Here is a 16,220-nt window from a genome sequence, read left to right on the forward strand (position 1 = left end):
TGTGACTGGGGGTGCAGGGTGGAGGGTGTGCCCCTGGATGGATGTGATTCTAGACTGCACCCACTCCCTCCAAGTCCCTGCTGGTGGATCTTGCCTGTGCCTGGCATTGGTTATGTGGGTTCCAATGTGGCCACGAACACCTGGAGGGGCACCTTAGTGGGAAGTTGATCTGCTGTGGGTTTCCCAGGGTGCAGGCCACACCAGCATTGCGGCAGGCTCATTTGGACTGTCCTGAGGCTGGTCCAGGTACCGAGGACATATTCACCCCACCTTGAGCAGCCTCAGGGTGCCCAGATCATGCTGGGTCCCACGGCTGAGTAGAGTAAACTAAGGTTTACAGGAACACTGGGTCTATTCATACCTTCCTAGAATATTGTTATTAACCAATCTATTAATAATATTCTCCAGAGTCATGTTTAACTCCAGTGAGTGGAGGGCGGCCATGAGTTTAAAGAGGGACGCTTCCCACCCAAACTTGTTTCCCGCCTTGAGAAGCATCTGATGCCGCTGCTCCCGCAGGTCTGCTGGGTTCTCCTGCTCACACAGCTGCACCTCTAGCTCCTTCAGGCCCACCAGCCTCATCAGGGGCTTCCATTCTGTTTGTGGAACCTCATTTTCAAATTCAAAGTAGCTTCTATTGGTGCCTGAAAACATCAGTCAGAGACAGAGGAAGCCGTTAGAGCTGCAATTCTGCCCCCAAACCCCACATTCTCACTCATCCCCTCAGAGCCTGGGGGGCTACTCCCCTCCTGCAAGGGGGGCTTAGTCAGTCACTCAGGAAAGATCAGTGTAGACCGAGTCATGAGGGAATCCCTTTGAGATAGGGAACAGATGAAACCAGCAAGCCAGCCAGCCAGCAACCAGGGGACACACACTGAGCCAGGAGAAGACCAGAGGGGCCCAAGGTCAGGGGCAAGGATGCTGCCGCAGAGCAGACGCAGAGAGAAAGGTTGTCCCCCGAGATGGCACCCCGACTTAGACTTCCCAAGTCCCACCAGCAGCCTGCAATGTGCAGATGGCACACCCCGGCTGGCTGATGCCAATCACAGACAGCAGCCTGCAGTGTGGATGACGCTCCAAGAGGAGAAAACCCGAGGCCACCCAACTGGACTCCACGTGACAACCCGGTCAGTGGACGACAGACAGAGGTGCTCAAGGCCTCCGTCTGCCTTGGATCCACAATCCGTGCTCACAGAAGAAGCAGTCGGGAGATGGAAGGACAACAAGGCTGTGTCCTCCGACCCTTTGCCGGGAACTTTGAGAAAATCGGACCTGATTCCGCAGCCTGAGTTCTAGGCCTCCCGGAGGAGCAGAAACTTCTGCTCAGTACAGCTTGGGGTCTCAGAGGGAGGGGCTGACAGAGAGCTCTCCAGACAGCAGTGGGTCTGTGCTGCCTTCAGGACCCAGGGAAGGTGGGCCCTCTCCCTGCTCTGCCCACCATGGCCCTTCCCTCACCGCCCACCCCCACGGATGGGGACCTGTGGGCTGCCCTGGAGGACAGGACCTCTCCACCCTCCTGTGTGTGAGGACGAGATGAGAGAGCATTATGCTGAGGCACGGTCAGTCAGTCTCACAAAGTTAGGCCTCTGAGGATGCCATGCAGATACAGGAGCCCTGGTGGCAAAATGATTCTGCATTTGTCCACTGACCAAAAGGTCAGCAGTTCAAAGCCGGCACAGGGTAGACAGACTCGGCTTTCTACTCCTATAAAGACTGACCGTCTCAGGAACCCATAGAGACAGTTCAGCAGCGAGTTTAGAGTTCATGATCATAAAGGAAAGAAGAAACATGGTTTTCACAGTAACGGATAAGAGTTCCAGGAAGCAGGGGGGGGGTACAGGAGAGTCAGGGGGATGGAGGCTGGGAGAGACAAAGCATCCCGTGGGGGAGGGGTGAATAAGACGTGGTCACGGGATGGATGGGAGGAGCTGTGCAGCTGGACGGGACCTGTCTGTCTGCATGGACTCCCCTCTGCATGTCCTCGGTCACAGGAGGCGTAGTGCATTCTGCATATGCACTCATAAATTCATGGTACACGTGTACGGATACAGATACACGTAGAAGCAAATGAACGTTATTTCAGGAAAGGGCAGAGCCTTTAAAGATATGCAGAGTCCTCCTCCCTCTGACGTAAACTCAGGTCGCGGAGGCTACAGAAGGAGGAAGAAGGAGATGACAGGGACTCGGGTCCCCTGGTGACTTACACGGAGGTTTCAAAGTGGAAGGATCGAGCCCCTTAGGAGGCATGCCCGCGGGTCAGCCTGCCACACAGACCTCTGTGAAGTGTGGGGAGCAGGGGTGTGGGTGGGAGGATGCGGGGCCCTGAGCCAACAGGGGGCATTTTCCGTGTTCCCTGTGCAGTGACGGCTGGGCCATGAAGAAGGAAGACAGAAGAGAGGGGGCACCGGGATGGCGGTGCCCAGCCGATGATTCAAAGTGCCGCCGACTGGACACAGGACCAACCAGCTGTGTGGAAGGAGTGAGCCCAGAGTGGCCCTCGGGGGCGAGGACGTGAGAGCTCGGTGCCCTGAGCCCGGCGATGGGAGAGAGCAGGCGCCGGGGAAGGGGACGATCAGTGAGGCAGCGGGCAGTGGAGACGGGGACGCCTGTCACAAGGGGCAGGGGCTGCCACGTGCGTTCAGACGTGAGAACCACTGGGAGGGCCGGACGCGCGTCCTTCTGACGACCACGGCGCCGCGGGAGCCGGGGCGAGGCAGAGGCCCTAACAGCCAGCCCAGGGTCAAGCGAGAGGGCATTGCTGTTTGTTAAAAGGACGCACGGGGCATTCCTGTTTTGTCGGCTCTAAAGCTCAGAGGAAAGAGGCGCCTACTTCTCTAGGAGGAGCACAAGGTTCCACCCTGTCGCCTCCCCACGTGGCTCCACCTGCCTGGCTGGAGCCCTGAAGCCCTACCGTGCACCCGGATGGGGAGCTCCTGGCCGCTCCCTCAGAAGGGACACCTGCTGGCTGTTGTCATCCATAAGACACTGACCACACGTGGCCCAGGCCCCAGACTGCCATCGTCCTGGGGGAAGGTCTTAGAGGATCCTGGGAAATGGGAGCGCCCATGGACACAGTGGCGAGGGTCTGGCCTGTCTGTTCTCCCCACTTGGCTGGGGGGGAGATGATAAGGAGGTCTGATGGGGGAGGCCCTCGGGCCAGGGCAGGCTGGCCAGAAGAGGAAGGACTTGTGACCCAGGGTGAGCTGTGTCACCTCTCTCAGCCTCAGGGCTCGGCTGTGTAAATCTGGAAACATCTCTGAGATTCCCCGGTGAGGGTCAACTCTACCAGCACCTGCACGTGGCCTGGCCTCCATGAACCCTCACGGTGTGGGGAGAAAACTGCAGTATCAGAGGGGCGGGGATTCCAGAGCCCAGTCTGGATGGGCTCTCCTGCCCTCCTGGAGCTTCCTGAGAGACGAGAAGGGTCCACAAACCACTACAAAGATCCATGCTTCTCAGCGACCACAGGAGCGTGGTCCTGTCTTAGAAGGAGGCCCATGGCTCCAGGTGTGTGACAAAGAAACAGGTTTCACATGAGTGACGACGGGGGAGAACTGCACGCACTCACCGTCCTGGGTGGAAACCTTCAGGAAATACTCTCCTCTGTATCTCTGTGGGGAAGAGAGGACACGGGTGCTCAGAGGAGGACGGTCCAGCCCCGAAGGAATTCCCAGGAATGCACTCAGAGGTGAGCTGGTGGTGGGAGGCTCGCGGGGGGAGCAGGGAAGCCTGACAGGAGCTGAGATGATACCTGGAGGGTGGAGGGGGCTGGCAGACCCTCTACCCCCACCTCTGGCTGCTCTGGCAGTGGGGACCCCCTTGGTCCATCCCCTAAGCTGAGCCTGCAGCCCCTTGGACAGTGGGTCTGGTGGGGACTCAGGGACATGCAGGGGGCTCAGCAGGCCAGGGGCCGTGATTCACCCTCCAGGCAGGCGCCCTACCTCCTCCAGATCCTCTATGCAGACCACGGCCTTGGGGTGGCCCTGGGCCCTGTCCACAGCAGCTGGATCAGGTTCAGGCACCTCCAGGCCTCCCTCTGTCAGCACCTCCTGCAGCTCGGTCCCCTGCCCGGGCTCCTCAGAGAGGTCTCGGGGTGGCCTGTTCTCGGGCTCGAAACCTGAGCTGATCTTCTCCTGCAGCGTGGGTTCCACATCAGGAGCTGCCGGGATACCTCCTTTATCCTGGGACAGCAAGGCCTCCTGAGATTGGCAGCTGCTGTTGTCAGAAGCCTGAGTGACACAGAGGTTTCCTCTGGTGAGGGGAGCCTACAGCACAGGCCCTGCCAATGTCCGGGGCCGACTCTGCTCAGGGAGCCCAGCGAGTGCCGGGGAAGCCCTTGGGGTGCCAAGGGGTCGTGGGTTGTGTGGGACGTGGGGTGGCATGGGGTCCCAGGGCCCGAGGTGTCAGGGAGCAGTTAGCACCACAGCCCGTGGGGCACCAGGGTAAGCGTGTTGAGGGCTGAAGGGTGGCATGTCCGTGTTGACCCCCTGGGATGGGAGGCCCAGGCTGATTGGGGAATAGCCCCATGGAAGATGCAGAGAGGGAGGTGGGGGGGGACCTGGGGAGGGGTGGGCCTCGTCCAGTGCCGGCGTCTTCATAAATATAGGGCACCTGGTCATGGACACGGGAAGAGGCCACATGATGCCAAAGGCAGAGATCTGAGCCTACTGGCCGCCACGAGCCACAGGACGCTGGGCCACCACGAGAGCGGGAGGTCAGGAAGCTGAGGGGTCAAGCCGGCATCCCCCACTCATGAGCAAGCAGACTAGCTGTGGCTTCTTTGGGAATGGGGTCCATGCAGCCTCTGTCAATGACAATGGGCTCCCGCAGAGGCAGGGAGGCCCCCCGACCTGCGGTATCTTGATTTGGGGTGACTGCATCCCAGGACTGAGGGAGAAGAACTCTCCAGGCTTGTAAGCCCCCATGTGAGTTACATTGTTACAGCAGACATTGACCTTCTGTGTGTCTCAGTTTCCCTCCTGGTGCTCCATCCAGCTGCAGCTCCCCACCCCAGCCCAGCACAGGGGTCTTGGGCTCTAGAGGGTGGGGGAGAGTCCCACCACACAAAGTGAAACAGAGGAGCAGGGGGGCAGCTCAGGCCCCCACTCTCCCTCAGCACCCTGAGACTCCTGGCCATCAGGTCTGAGCGCTCAGCCTGCTGGGACAGACGGCCATGTGGGTGTCCCAGGGACGTGTGGTACTTACAGGGTCCTCTGTTTCCTTTTGTGTCTCTGAAATGAGGAGAGACGGCAGAATGTCATTGAGGTGACCTCAGAGAAGGACTTCTCTGGGAGGGAAGGACATGCCCGCCCCTCAGGTCCACCCTTAAAGAGATCAACCTACCTTTCCTAAACCAGGTGAGCACATGGTTTCTGCTGATCCCTGGGGAGACAGGGCTCTCAGCAGAGGGACAAAGCAGCCAGGGTTCTAGGGCCCTGTCCCACCTCCCACCTGGGCCCCATATCAGCCAGGACCTGCCTAGACACTACTTTCATCAGGACCTCTCCCCGAACTAGGAACTGAGGTCCCTACCAGGAATCCAAACACACCTACACGCACCCCACCCAGACCCCCAGCCCTGACCGATGCTTCCCTACCATACCCTTCTCAGGCCACACCTCCTCCCAGAGGGCAGTGCCCCACCCATCCCAGCCCTCAGTGCCTGCCTCCACCAGGGTCCTCTAGCGTGGGATTGATCGAGAAAGGTCTCCCCTGGCACTGGCCTGAGCCCACCCAGTCTTGGCAACCAGAGGCTCCTGATTTAAGACTGTGGTCAAGGAGCCCCTCGTCCCTAGAGACCCCGTGTCCTTGAAGTTGCTTGTCTCTGCTGCCTCCTGGGGTTCACCTCTCCGTCTGCAGCAGCAATAGCAGGAGATGCATACGCCGAGCAGCATGACCAGCACAGCCACAGCGACAGGGATGATCACAAGACCTAAAGTGGCCGGAATGACTCAAAGACAGAGCAGCATGGCCCAGTTAGGTTGGCAGTCCTCAGCAGAGAGACAAAGACCCCACTGCCCTCCTGGACAGCCCCCGAGGTGGGCAGATACCTGCTTCCTGCCTTCCCTCAGGGTGGCCCTCACTCGGAAGAGAGTCCTGTCCAGGTGTGTGGAGGAGGTGGCAGCTCAGACACACACCTATGATTGGCAGTGATGGTGGAGAATGGAGGTAGCCCAGGTAGAGTCTGGGCATGTGGACCACTCCCAGGGCAGCCAGGGACAGGCTGGACTGTAGGGGACTCCAATTTTGAAGCCTACCCTTATTCTAAGGTTAGGCCCATTCCACTTTTTATGTGTGAGTGTGTGTGTGTGCTATTCACACAGCCAAATCTTGTGCATAGTGACAAGTAGGCCACACCATGGCCTGCTCTTGTAAATAAAGTTATATTGGCACACAGTTATGCACATTCAGTTCCCACGGGTCTCTGGGAGCATCTGCCACCTTGGCCCAAAGCCAAAATTGACAAGGTGAGGAGGGGGGCAGGGTAGATGAAAACCTTCAGGGCTTCTTCTTACCGGGCAGGTTCCTGACCTGAGTTGAAGCCCAGGGTTGGCACCTACCTGTGTCTAAGCCACACACCGTGTCCGACGTGGCATAGCACGGCTGAAGAGGGACATGACCTATAGGACAGCTGAGTGGAGGAAGAAGAAGACATGACCCTCAGCAGCCTGCAGTCCAGCCAGAAGGGCCATCAGCACCCCCACACGAGTAGGTTTTAGGGGAGCCAGTGCCTCAGACTGTCACTGCCTGGTGGGGCTAGCTCCCGGATGCAGGCTGACCCAGAGAGCAAAGCTGGGGAGCACTGTGCTGTCTGGGAGACACCGCTGTTAGCCCCCTTCTGTGCTGGGGAGTTGGAGGTGAGGGTGGGGGCCGCAGAAGCCACAGCTCAGCAAGAGGACAAAGCCACAGAGTCCCTGAGATACGGAGCCTGAGCGCTGACCGAGCGGGACAGGAGGGAGGCCCAACTGTGAACTTCAGGGCTGTGTTTGAGCTGGGTTCTGAGCATCTATAACATGGTCACACCTGTGAGGTGTATCCAGGAGCTTCCCCATGACCCCGCCCCCAAGGCCCTCAGGGTGTCTTCTCCACTGGATGTTCTCTTCCCAGGGACACGACTCTCAGGGCACCAGGGGCATGCTGGGGCTGTCTCTGACAGGGGCCTGGTGATGATGTTGGGGAGGTTATCCTGGGGAGAACAGACGCCCTCTATCCTGTGCACCCACTGTTCGGAAAGTAACGGAATCAGGGGGTGGGGTGTTTGCACATGTCATTCATTAAGGCCGTGTCACACACAGCAGGCCTGGTGCAATGACTGGGAGACTGGTAAGACCAGGTAATAAGCAAATAACACACCTGGCAGCCTGTTGGGTGTGGGACTATGCAAACAAGGGAGGGGAAACCATAGGGAGGGGATTGGTGAGATCAGCATCCTCCAGACTCACAAAGAGCATCCAGTTGGCATGAAAGAGGAACTCAGGACCACCAGAAGGCAGAGCCAGGCTTGGAAGCATGTCCATTGGGCCTGAGCCGTGGTGCTGGCCCCAGAGATTTAGGACACCGAGGGCAGGGACTCCAGTGATGGTGAGAGACAAGAGAAATTGTGAGAGAGGTGGTGGCAGCAGAGGACAGGAGTTGCCAGGCATGCTCCCCACCAAAGAGCCAGAAAGCCAGAAAGCTCCATATGGGGACATCTGCTGGTGGAGGGTGGAGGGTGGAGCTCCCGGGCTGGCTGAGCATGGAGAACTTGATCCTGAATTGGCCTGATCCTGAATTGGAATCTCCCAGGTCAGCCCCAGAGTTCTGAGGGCTGCCTGTGTATATGGATTACCGGTGTGAATTATCCACCCAGCAGAGAAGAGACATGCCGTGTGTGGGTGTGTGAGTCAGGTGGGGTGGGGGTAGGTGGAGATGTCAGAATTAGTAGAGAAGATTGCAGGCTGGAGACCTGTCTGACCTCCCAGGAAAGGGCCCTGGGCAGCTGATGTTGACTCCCCTCAGTCTGGTGACATCTGAGGAGTCAGGTGCCACCCCTCTACCCTCTGATGCCCGGACCCCAGGCTGAAAATGGAGGTGTAAAGGCTCAGGGACATGAGACAGGGGACTCAGCCACCCACTGTGAAATGAGCCCATGGCCACACCCAAGCCTGGGCGCTGGGTGGCTGCCCACCAGGACCCTCCTGAGACCAGAACCTGGAACACGTATCACAGTCCTCGCAGTGCTCCTGGGCGCAGAAGTAGCCCGCTGCACACTGGCACTTCCGGTCGCTGGTCGCATTGCAGTCAGCCAACATCTCTTGTCCTGTTGGGAAGGAGGAGGGCCAGGGCTCAGGGCAGGACACAGAGGACCCTACATTAGTGCTCAGTGCCCTGTGTCCCCATCCCTCTGCCTCTGTACCTACAGGACAACACATGTCCCTGCCACCTGGCATCAAGGAGAAGCTGGGGCCTGTCATCCAGGTGTCAGGTGAGCTGATTGCTGGGTATGGGGCTCAATGGGCATGAGCCTGCCTGACACCCACCTGAACTGCTGCCCCGTTCCTTGTCTAGAGCCGCCATGTTTGTGCACCCAGAAGCAGGGTGGGGGGAGATCTGCCACTGACTCCGTGGCCATCGTGGCCGGACTCCCCGCTGGTGGAGCTCATCTTTGCCAACGGAGTCGGCGCAAGTGTGCCCTCAGAACACGCCCTCCCTGTGCCCTTGCCAACAGTGTTATGGGAACACTGTCCTTGCTCACAACCACCCAGAAGCCACAGACCCTCCGGTACAGCTGAGAGAGGGCTTCTTGCCCAGAGCAATTCTGCTTAAAGAGCCAGGAAAAGCCTCCTGGTGCAGTGGGGACCTGTTGGGCTGCTACCTGCAAGGTCAGCAGTTCAAACCAGCGCCGCTCCTCGGGAGACCGGCTTTCTACTCTCATGAAGAGTAGAGTCTTGGAACCTCACACAGTTGCACCCTGACTGATGGGGTCGCATTGAGTCGGCATTGACTGAATAGCAGAGTTTGGAGGAGTTTTTGTTTCTGTTCTGGGCTGAGTCTATAACCACCAGACACCTGTGTCATCGTGGTAATGTCAGCCCTAGTCTCTCCTCCCGCCACCATGGGCAGCAGGACCCTGCTAGGTTCCCAATGGCTCTGGGAGACAGGCAGGCAGGCAGGCAGACCGCAGGGCCCATGGGCAGGGCTCTTCAGGGACACACACTTACGTTTGCCGCATTGGGTACAGTGCTGACAATACCGGAAGGGGCTGGGGTGGGCTCTGAAGGTGTCAGGAGGGCATACCGCACACTCTCCATCACGGGGGTCCTTCCTGCAGGGTTTTCTGACATAATGTCCTGCATAGGAGGGGACACAGGAGAGGAGCCTCAGACCTGTCACTTGCGTTGAGTGTACAGAGTGATAAGGTTACAGAACCTCTGTTCCCCCTGGGAGAACCCTGAACCCCACTGCACCAGAGATATTCTGGAAGCCCGTGTATCCATGCCCCCAACTCCCACTGCAGGCCCCTAAGTACCTGGGGCAGGATGGCAGAGCCCTCCTTGTTTCACATGGGACCACGGAGCCTGGGGACCAAGGGTCTGCCCAGGTCCCTGAGCCCGGGCTCAGTGCTCCAGGTTTGGCAGGAATTCAACCCAGAGAGCTCTGCCCCTGCCCCTCGGGGTCTAAATCCTGAGAACTGGGAGAACAGCAGGCCAGTGATGACGCTTCTTCCTAAAGCTGGGCTAAGAGTGTGAGCACGTTACTGTAACGGTGCTGGGAGTATATAAGCATGTATGGGGCCCACATGGTAATGGTGCAGGTGTGTGTGAGCCTCGGTCCCTGAAGGCAGATGAGAGGAGTGAGTGTGTGCTGCTGGCGGAGAGAGAGGCACAGGTGAGCTGGTTGGTCTGTCACCTGCCCTGGGGTCCTCCATCTGCAGCTTGGTTCAGGATACCCTGATGCCAGCAGGGTCGGAGGGAGTCATGCTGCGAGGGGGCTGGGACACAGCCTCTTCTGTCCTTCAATGTCCTGCTTCAGTGTCCACACACCCCTCTCTGTCCCTGAGGTGCAGAGAACTCTCCAGTGGTGAGAAGCTGCCCTGGCGTGGTCTCCTGAAGTGACCAGGCTCCCTCACCCAGTTTTGCTTTGAGAGCCTGTAGCCCTAGCTCCCAGCTCAGAGTTCTGCCCCAGAATGTTCTGGAAGTATCAGGACACTCACCAGGTGGACACGTCTGGCAGCAGATACCCTCCGTCTCATACTCGTCGGGGCCACACTGGTTCCCACAGGCCACCAGGACCACCATCTGTTAGAAAGGAAAGGTCAGTGTCAAGAGAGGCCCCAGTCTCCGCTGTGAGAAAGAGGTGGACCACCAATATCAGGGTCACTCATCTGAGTGCCGGTGGCCCTCCTGGAGGAGTGCTCACAGGAGTGGTTCCTCTGACCCCCTGTGTCCATCACCCGGTTGGAGCAATATCGGATTGCTTTGGGAGTGTCAATGACCTGCTTCAAACTCAAGCCAGGACACTGATGTTAGGTGCCGTCATGGTGGTTCCAAATCAGAACAGCCTCATGTACACCTGGGTGCACCCAGGTAGAATCCTATGTACAGACATGTACATCCTATGTACATTCATGTGAGACTCATGTTATCTTATGTATAGCTATGTACAGTACATGTACAAACTCATGTGCAATCCCAGGCATAATCCCATGTGCAACATTATGTATACCCCGTGTACAATCCCATGTACATCATGTGTACAGCCCCATGTACCACCCGCTGAAGAGATCCAACCTAGAGGAAAACAGCCCTCAACTGTGCCCCCATTGGCACAGTATAAACGTGGGCCCATGTTTCTGCACAAGGACCTTGGGTGGCCTTGCCACATAAACATTGGTCTGGTAGCCCAAAGGCCAGTGGTTCAAACCCACCAGTTGCTCTTCAGGAGCAAGATGAGGCTGTCTGCTCCTGACAAGGTTCACAATCCTCAGAAGGCCTCCCGAGGTCACAGGGGTCAGGGTCGCCTTAGTGGCCATGGGTGGTGGGGTGGGGCTTGGTCCCCAGGGTCCCAGTGTCTGGAACAGGGATGACTTTATTCTCAGTTATCATCCAGGTCAGAAGTCCCAATGGGGAACAGAACTCCTGACCCTGTAATTCCAAACTCACAGCCATGCAGTCCTTCCTGGTTCCTAGCGACCCTATGGCACAAGGGGAGGATGCCTGGGTGGTTTTCCAAGGCTCTGTCTCTTGACTGGAGTAGAAAGCTTATCTGTCTGTCTGACCTCTCTCTTGGGAACCAAAGGAGTGACCCTGCAATTCCAAACTCAGGGCCTTCGAGGCCTTTCTGGCTGGCAGGGACCCTATGGGACAGGGTAGCTTTTTTGGGGATAAAAAGCCTGTTCTTTCTCCCAGGAAGAGGATTCCTGAGCCTGTCACTCCAAACTCATTGCCACAGAGTCCTCTGTGCCTCAGAGGGACCCTACGGGACCCAGCAGAACTGCCGCTGAGGGTCTGAGACTGGTTAAAGGAGCAGGAAGTCTCGACTTTCCCCCATGGGCCACTGGTGCTTTGGAACTGCGGACTTCGGTTGGGGGTACACCCTCTAACTCCAGTGTCCCAGGGCTATGGGAAAGGGTTTATAGGGGGGCAGGGTGGTACCATCAGCTGGCAATCAGGGCAGCACAGGCTGTGGTTTTTAGGAAAACCTGCCTGCGGAGCTGACTGGGAAAGAAAGGAACTACCAATTCCTAAAACAAACCAATTGAAAATACTGAGAACTGATCACTAGAAGAAGAGAGAGAAAGGGAAGACACACACACACACACACACACACACACACATTCTCTCAGACACACAGGCAGGCAAGCAGACAGATAGATACACAGACAGCAGACAGACGTAGCTGGAGGGCCCCTTCGTGGAGGTTGTGCGTGGTCAGGTGGAAGTCACTGGGACTTCTTGGGTCCTGGCTGCTCTTGGAAGACCGAGCTTGCTCTTGCCAGAGACTTGGCTAGACGCAGGGGAGCAGGTGCACCCTGTAGCCTCCACCTGAGCTTCTGCAGTTTCCATTTCAGGCTCTAGCATGCTGTCTGTCCCCTGTCACCAATGACCACTTGGCATCACCCAAAAGAGGACAAGAGGGTGGGAGTCTGGTGCCCAGCATGGGCTGGCGGACCTGTGGTCATACAGGGAGCAACCAGGAAGAGATTTCCAGAAAACTCGGTTCCAGCCACACCCCATTCAGCTCCCCACCCCCAGCGCTTGTACTGAGCAGCTGAGGCGGAAATGTCTGGCTTCAAGCTATGGAGCCTCCTTCGAGTTAGGTCCCAGGCACCCCTATGCCCTATGGGTCCCGCGAAGTTCCCCAGAGTTAGGGTGCTCTGTGTGATTGATGGGCAACTGGAGAACCCCAAAAGGGCGACTTCCCAGACTCCCCAAGGAATCCGAACCTCCCAGAACCCCGGCCTCTCCAGCACCAGGACCTCTCAGCGCCCTGGTCACCCCAACACGGGGACCTTTCAGCGCCCCACCTACCTCTACTACATGAGGACTTCTCTCACCCCGCATCTCCAACATGGGGACCTCCCAGTGTCCCACAGCTCCAGCACTGGGGCCCCGTCTGCGCTGTCCCTGGGGCAGGGGGGTCGGTGTGTGCGGTTCGCAGTTGGTGTCCAAAGGCACACTTACCCAAGAGGCCAAGAGCAGCAGCCGGGACCATCCAGCCATGGCGAGAGCCCAGCAGTGAATGGAGTAATGTGTCATTCGGCCGGAAGCCGGCCTTATATGGGGACCTGGCACCACCCCTTCAGGGAATTTTCTCAGCCTCCAGGAAGTCACCTGAGGCAGAGACTCTGAGCTGGGATGTTTCCGGGCTTGGAAAGGGGCGGGTGGGGCCCATGATGCAGTAGCAAAGCAGGGGTCTGTGTTTCTCCCGAGCCCTGGTGGCAGGTGGATTCCCCTTGGGCAGATCGTCTTTGAGGCAGAGGTGCCTCTCCACTCCTGTACTAGGGCAGCCCCACCCTGTCCCACAGGCTGGCTGTTGACTTCGCCCCAGGGAAAGGAATTCCCTTTGAGGTTGACTCCTAGCCACTCCATGCCAGCGCTTTTCACCTCCCCACCCAGGCCAATCCCTGCAGCTCCACTAGACCAGGCCCCAACTGTCTGCACCAAACTCTGCTTCCCCAGGTGAGGCCCAGTCCCGCAGGTGAACGCCAAGCCGCTTTTTCTGCTTTGCCCACAGAGAGCAGTGACTTCTTCACCCAACTGGGCTCCACCAGGGACCCCAGCCCCAGGCCGAACTGAGCAGACTTGCTTTTCTCATTGGAAAAGTCTTGACTGGCTCTGAGGTGAGGGGACCCCAAGCACCAACGTCCTACGTGGGAACCCAGGCTGCTGGTGACCAGTGGGCAGTGCTCCTGGGGCCTAGAGCCAGGCTCCAGTCCCCTTTGTCCCCAAGGAGAGTGTGTTTCAGGAGAACAAGGTCTTTGAGAAGCTGGGCTTCTGGGTCCGAATATGGTTGGCCCTGCCACTCCCTCACCCCCCAGGCAGCCTGGTCCCTCCCCCAGGACAGGGGGGCCTCAGAGCCCTCTGCTCCCAACTCCCCACTGCCCCGCCCCTTCCCCAAGCAGTGCCCCTTCCCCTGCCCAGTCAGAAGAGCCCTCCAGAGCAAGAGGGCCTGGACAGTGGCGTCCAATCCGCCCCTGGATAGACCTGCTTAGGGACAGGGGCACAGGCTGGGTGCAGTCACTAGTCTTGGGGGCTCCACCAGGATGGGGACCAGGAGGAAGGCAAACTCATGCTCTTTCCATCATGTAGACACCACTATCCTGGACAAAACACGGTTTAATCCCATGCCCCTTCATGCCTACCTATGATATCTTCGACAAGCAATCTATTAGTAATATTGTGTAGACTCAGGTTTACCTCCAGTTTGTGGAGGGCTGCCATGAGTTTAAAAGCGGAGACTTCCCTCCCTGACTTGTGTCTCCACATGAGGAGCATCCGATAACGCTGCTCCCCCAGGGCTCCCGGGCTCTCACGTTCACACTGCTCCATCTCCACCTCCTGCAGCCCCATCAGCCTCATCAAGGTCTCCCAGTCTCTTAGTGGGACCTCCTCTTCAAATTCGTAAGAGCTTCTAGTGGTGCCTGAAAAACATCACGCAGAGAAACCGGACGTCTTGAGGGTGGAAGCTGCCTCCGAGACACGTGGGGTCCAGTCAAAGTCTGTGCCTGTGGTCAGCGCAACGCCCCCTAGGACAGCACAGCACTGCCTGCCCCTGCCCCTGCCCGTGCCCCATCCTCACAGCTGTGACAGGTGAGCCATTGCTGCGGCGTCCGGGTCAGCCCGGCTCTTTGAGAGTCTTCCTCTCTGTCGCTGCCCCTCGCTTTCCTGAGCAGGGTGTCCTTCTCCAGGACTGCCCTCTCCTAGTCACGTGCGCACAGGGTGTGAGCCGACGCCGGCCATCCTTGTCTCTAGGGAGTCTTCTGACTGGTCCTTGCAAGACAGACTCGTGTGTCCTTTTGGAAGTCCTCGGTCCTTTCCATGTTCCTGTGCGCAAGTCACGCAAGTGCATCACTCATTGCTCAGTCTTCCTCATTTAGCGTCCGCTTTCACACACACACACACGCACACACACACAGGCACACACTCACACACACACACGCACACATGCACACGCACGCACACAAACACGAGGCAATTGACAAGACCATGTCTTGAGCCAGGCACATTTTAGTCCTCAAGGGCACCTCCTTGGAGGTCACCGCAATGAAGAAGTCTTGTAGAGCAGGAGTATAGCATTCAACGCATCATTTGATTTCCTGGCTGCTGCTTCAATGAATATTCTTTTTAGCTCCAAGAAGACGAAATACTTAGCAACTTCAATTTCCCTCCATTGATCATGCCTTTACTTAGTGGACCAGTAGTAAGAATGTGGGGCTCCTTTATATTGATTGAGTTGTCATCCCCAATAAAGGCTGCAATCCTGGATCTTCATCAGTCAGGGCTTCAGGACATCCTCAGTTTCAGCAAGCGAGGCAGTGTCCTGTGCCTACCACATCTTGTTAATAATTAACCTTCCTCGGACCTTGACGCTGCATTCTGCTGCATGGAACCCATTTTCTCTGGTGATTTTCTCAACAGAGGGAGCGAACACGAACGGTGAGGGACACAGCACTGATGCACACCTGTCCTGATTTTGCACCACGCAATACACCCAAGCCGTGGGACTGTCCATCGCCGCCTGTGCACAGAGAAGCTGGACGTTGTACAAACAAGTCCAAAGAGGGATGGATGCACTGGAACTGTGGTGCCGGAGGGGGATAGTGACAGGACCACGGACTGCTAACAGGACACGCGCTCTGTCCTGGAAGAAGTACGGCCAGATGCTCCTTAGAGGCTGGGGACGCGTTGCCAGGAGACCGGTCCCTGGAGAAGGCCATCACACTGAGTAAAGTGGAGGAAGAAGGCCACAGAGGAGACCCTCGACAGGATGGGTGGGCACAGTGGCTGCCAGGACGGGCTCAGGCACAGGGACTCTTGTGAGGCTGTCGCAGGCCGGGCAGGGCTTCTTTCTGGTGTGGGTAGGCAGCATGACTATGGGGTCAACCGACTCCATGCCACCTAACAACACAACAGTGCTCCCTCGTTCTGGGTGCACAACTACCTTTGGCTCCGTGGACCAGTTCTGCATGAGCACCACGCCCCCAGTGGTGGCACCCTGCATTCAGAAGTCTCCCCTCCAAAAGCGTGAGAAAGTGACTGTGTGTCATAGCCCCACGTGGCACCTCTGGGAGAGCAGAGTCAGGATTGGGTACTGAGAGGAGGAGGGCTGCCCGCCCCAATGCCAACCAGGGGGAAGTATTGGGGGGGCAAGAGGCTGGAGTGTCAAGTGGCCTCACGGGTGGCCTGGAAAGGACCGTTGTTTATGGATATGCGGGGGTATTGTGCGCGGGCCCAGGAGAAATCCAGGAGCCTCACAGGATTCAGTTTAGAGACTAAGAGGGTGTTGCTGGAAGCATGGGCATTAGATGCACTTCTCGGGAGACTTCAAATGAAAATGCTGAACTGCTAAACCCCGGACAAGGCCACAATAGACTGGGGGCTGCCAGGTACGGATGTGGGTGAAGGAAGACCGCCCTCCCCAAGAGAGAGCAGAGACATCAGAGGAAGGCAGTAGGGGATGGGGATGGAGACATGAGCTTGTGGGCAGGGCTATGGACCAGCTGAGCCTGCAGGGCCCAT

General features: G+C 57.7%; 1 long non-coding RNA gene across 1 annotated transcript; it reads right to left on the bottom strand.

Annotated features, from left to right (window-relative positions):
• Window positions 1-371: 371 nt before the first annotated feature.
• LOC142446211 (uncharacterized) lies at window positions 372-4,225 on the bottom strand. Its single transcript, XR_012784035.1, has 3 exons — window positions 3,942-4,225; window positions 3,569-3,609; window positions 372-644 (listed from the first exon to the last, which is right to left on the bottom strand). It is a non-coding gene; the product is annotated as an uncharacterized LOC142446211 (long non-coding RNA).
• Window positions 4,226-16,220: the final 11,995 nt, after the last annotated feature.

This window comes from Tenrec ecaudatus, chromosome 4, assembly GCF_050624435.1.
Source record: "Tenrec ecaudatus isolate mTenEca1 chromosome 4, mTenEca1.hap1, whole genome shotgun sequence".
Taxonomy (NCBI): Eukaryota; Metazoa; Chordata; class Mammalia; order Afrosoricida; family Tenrecidae; genus Tenrec; species Tenrec ecaudatus.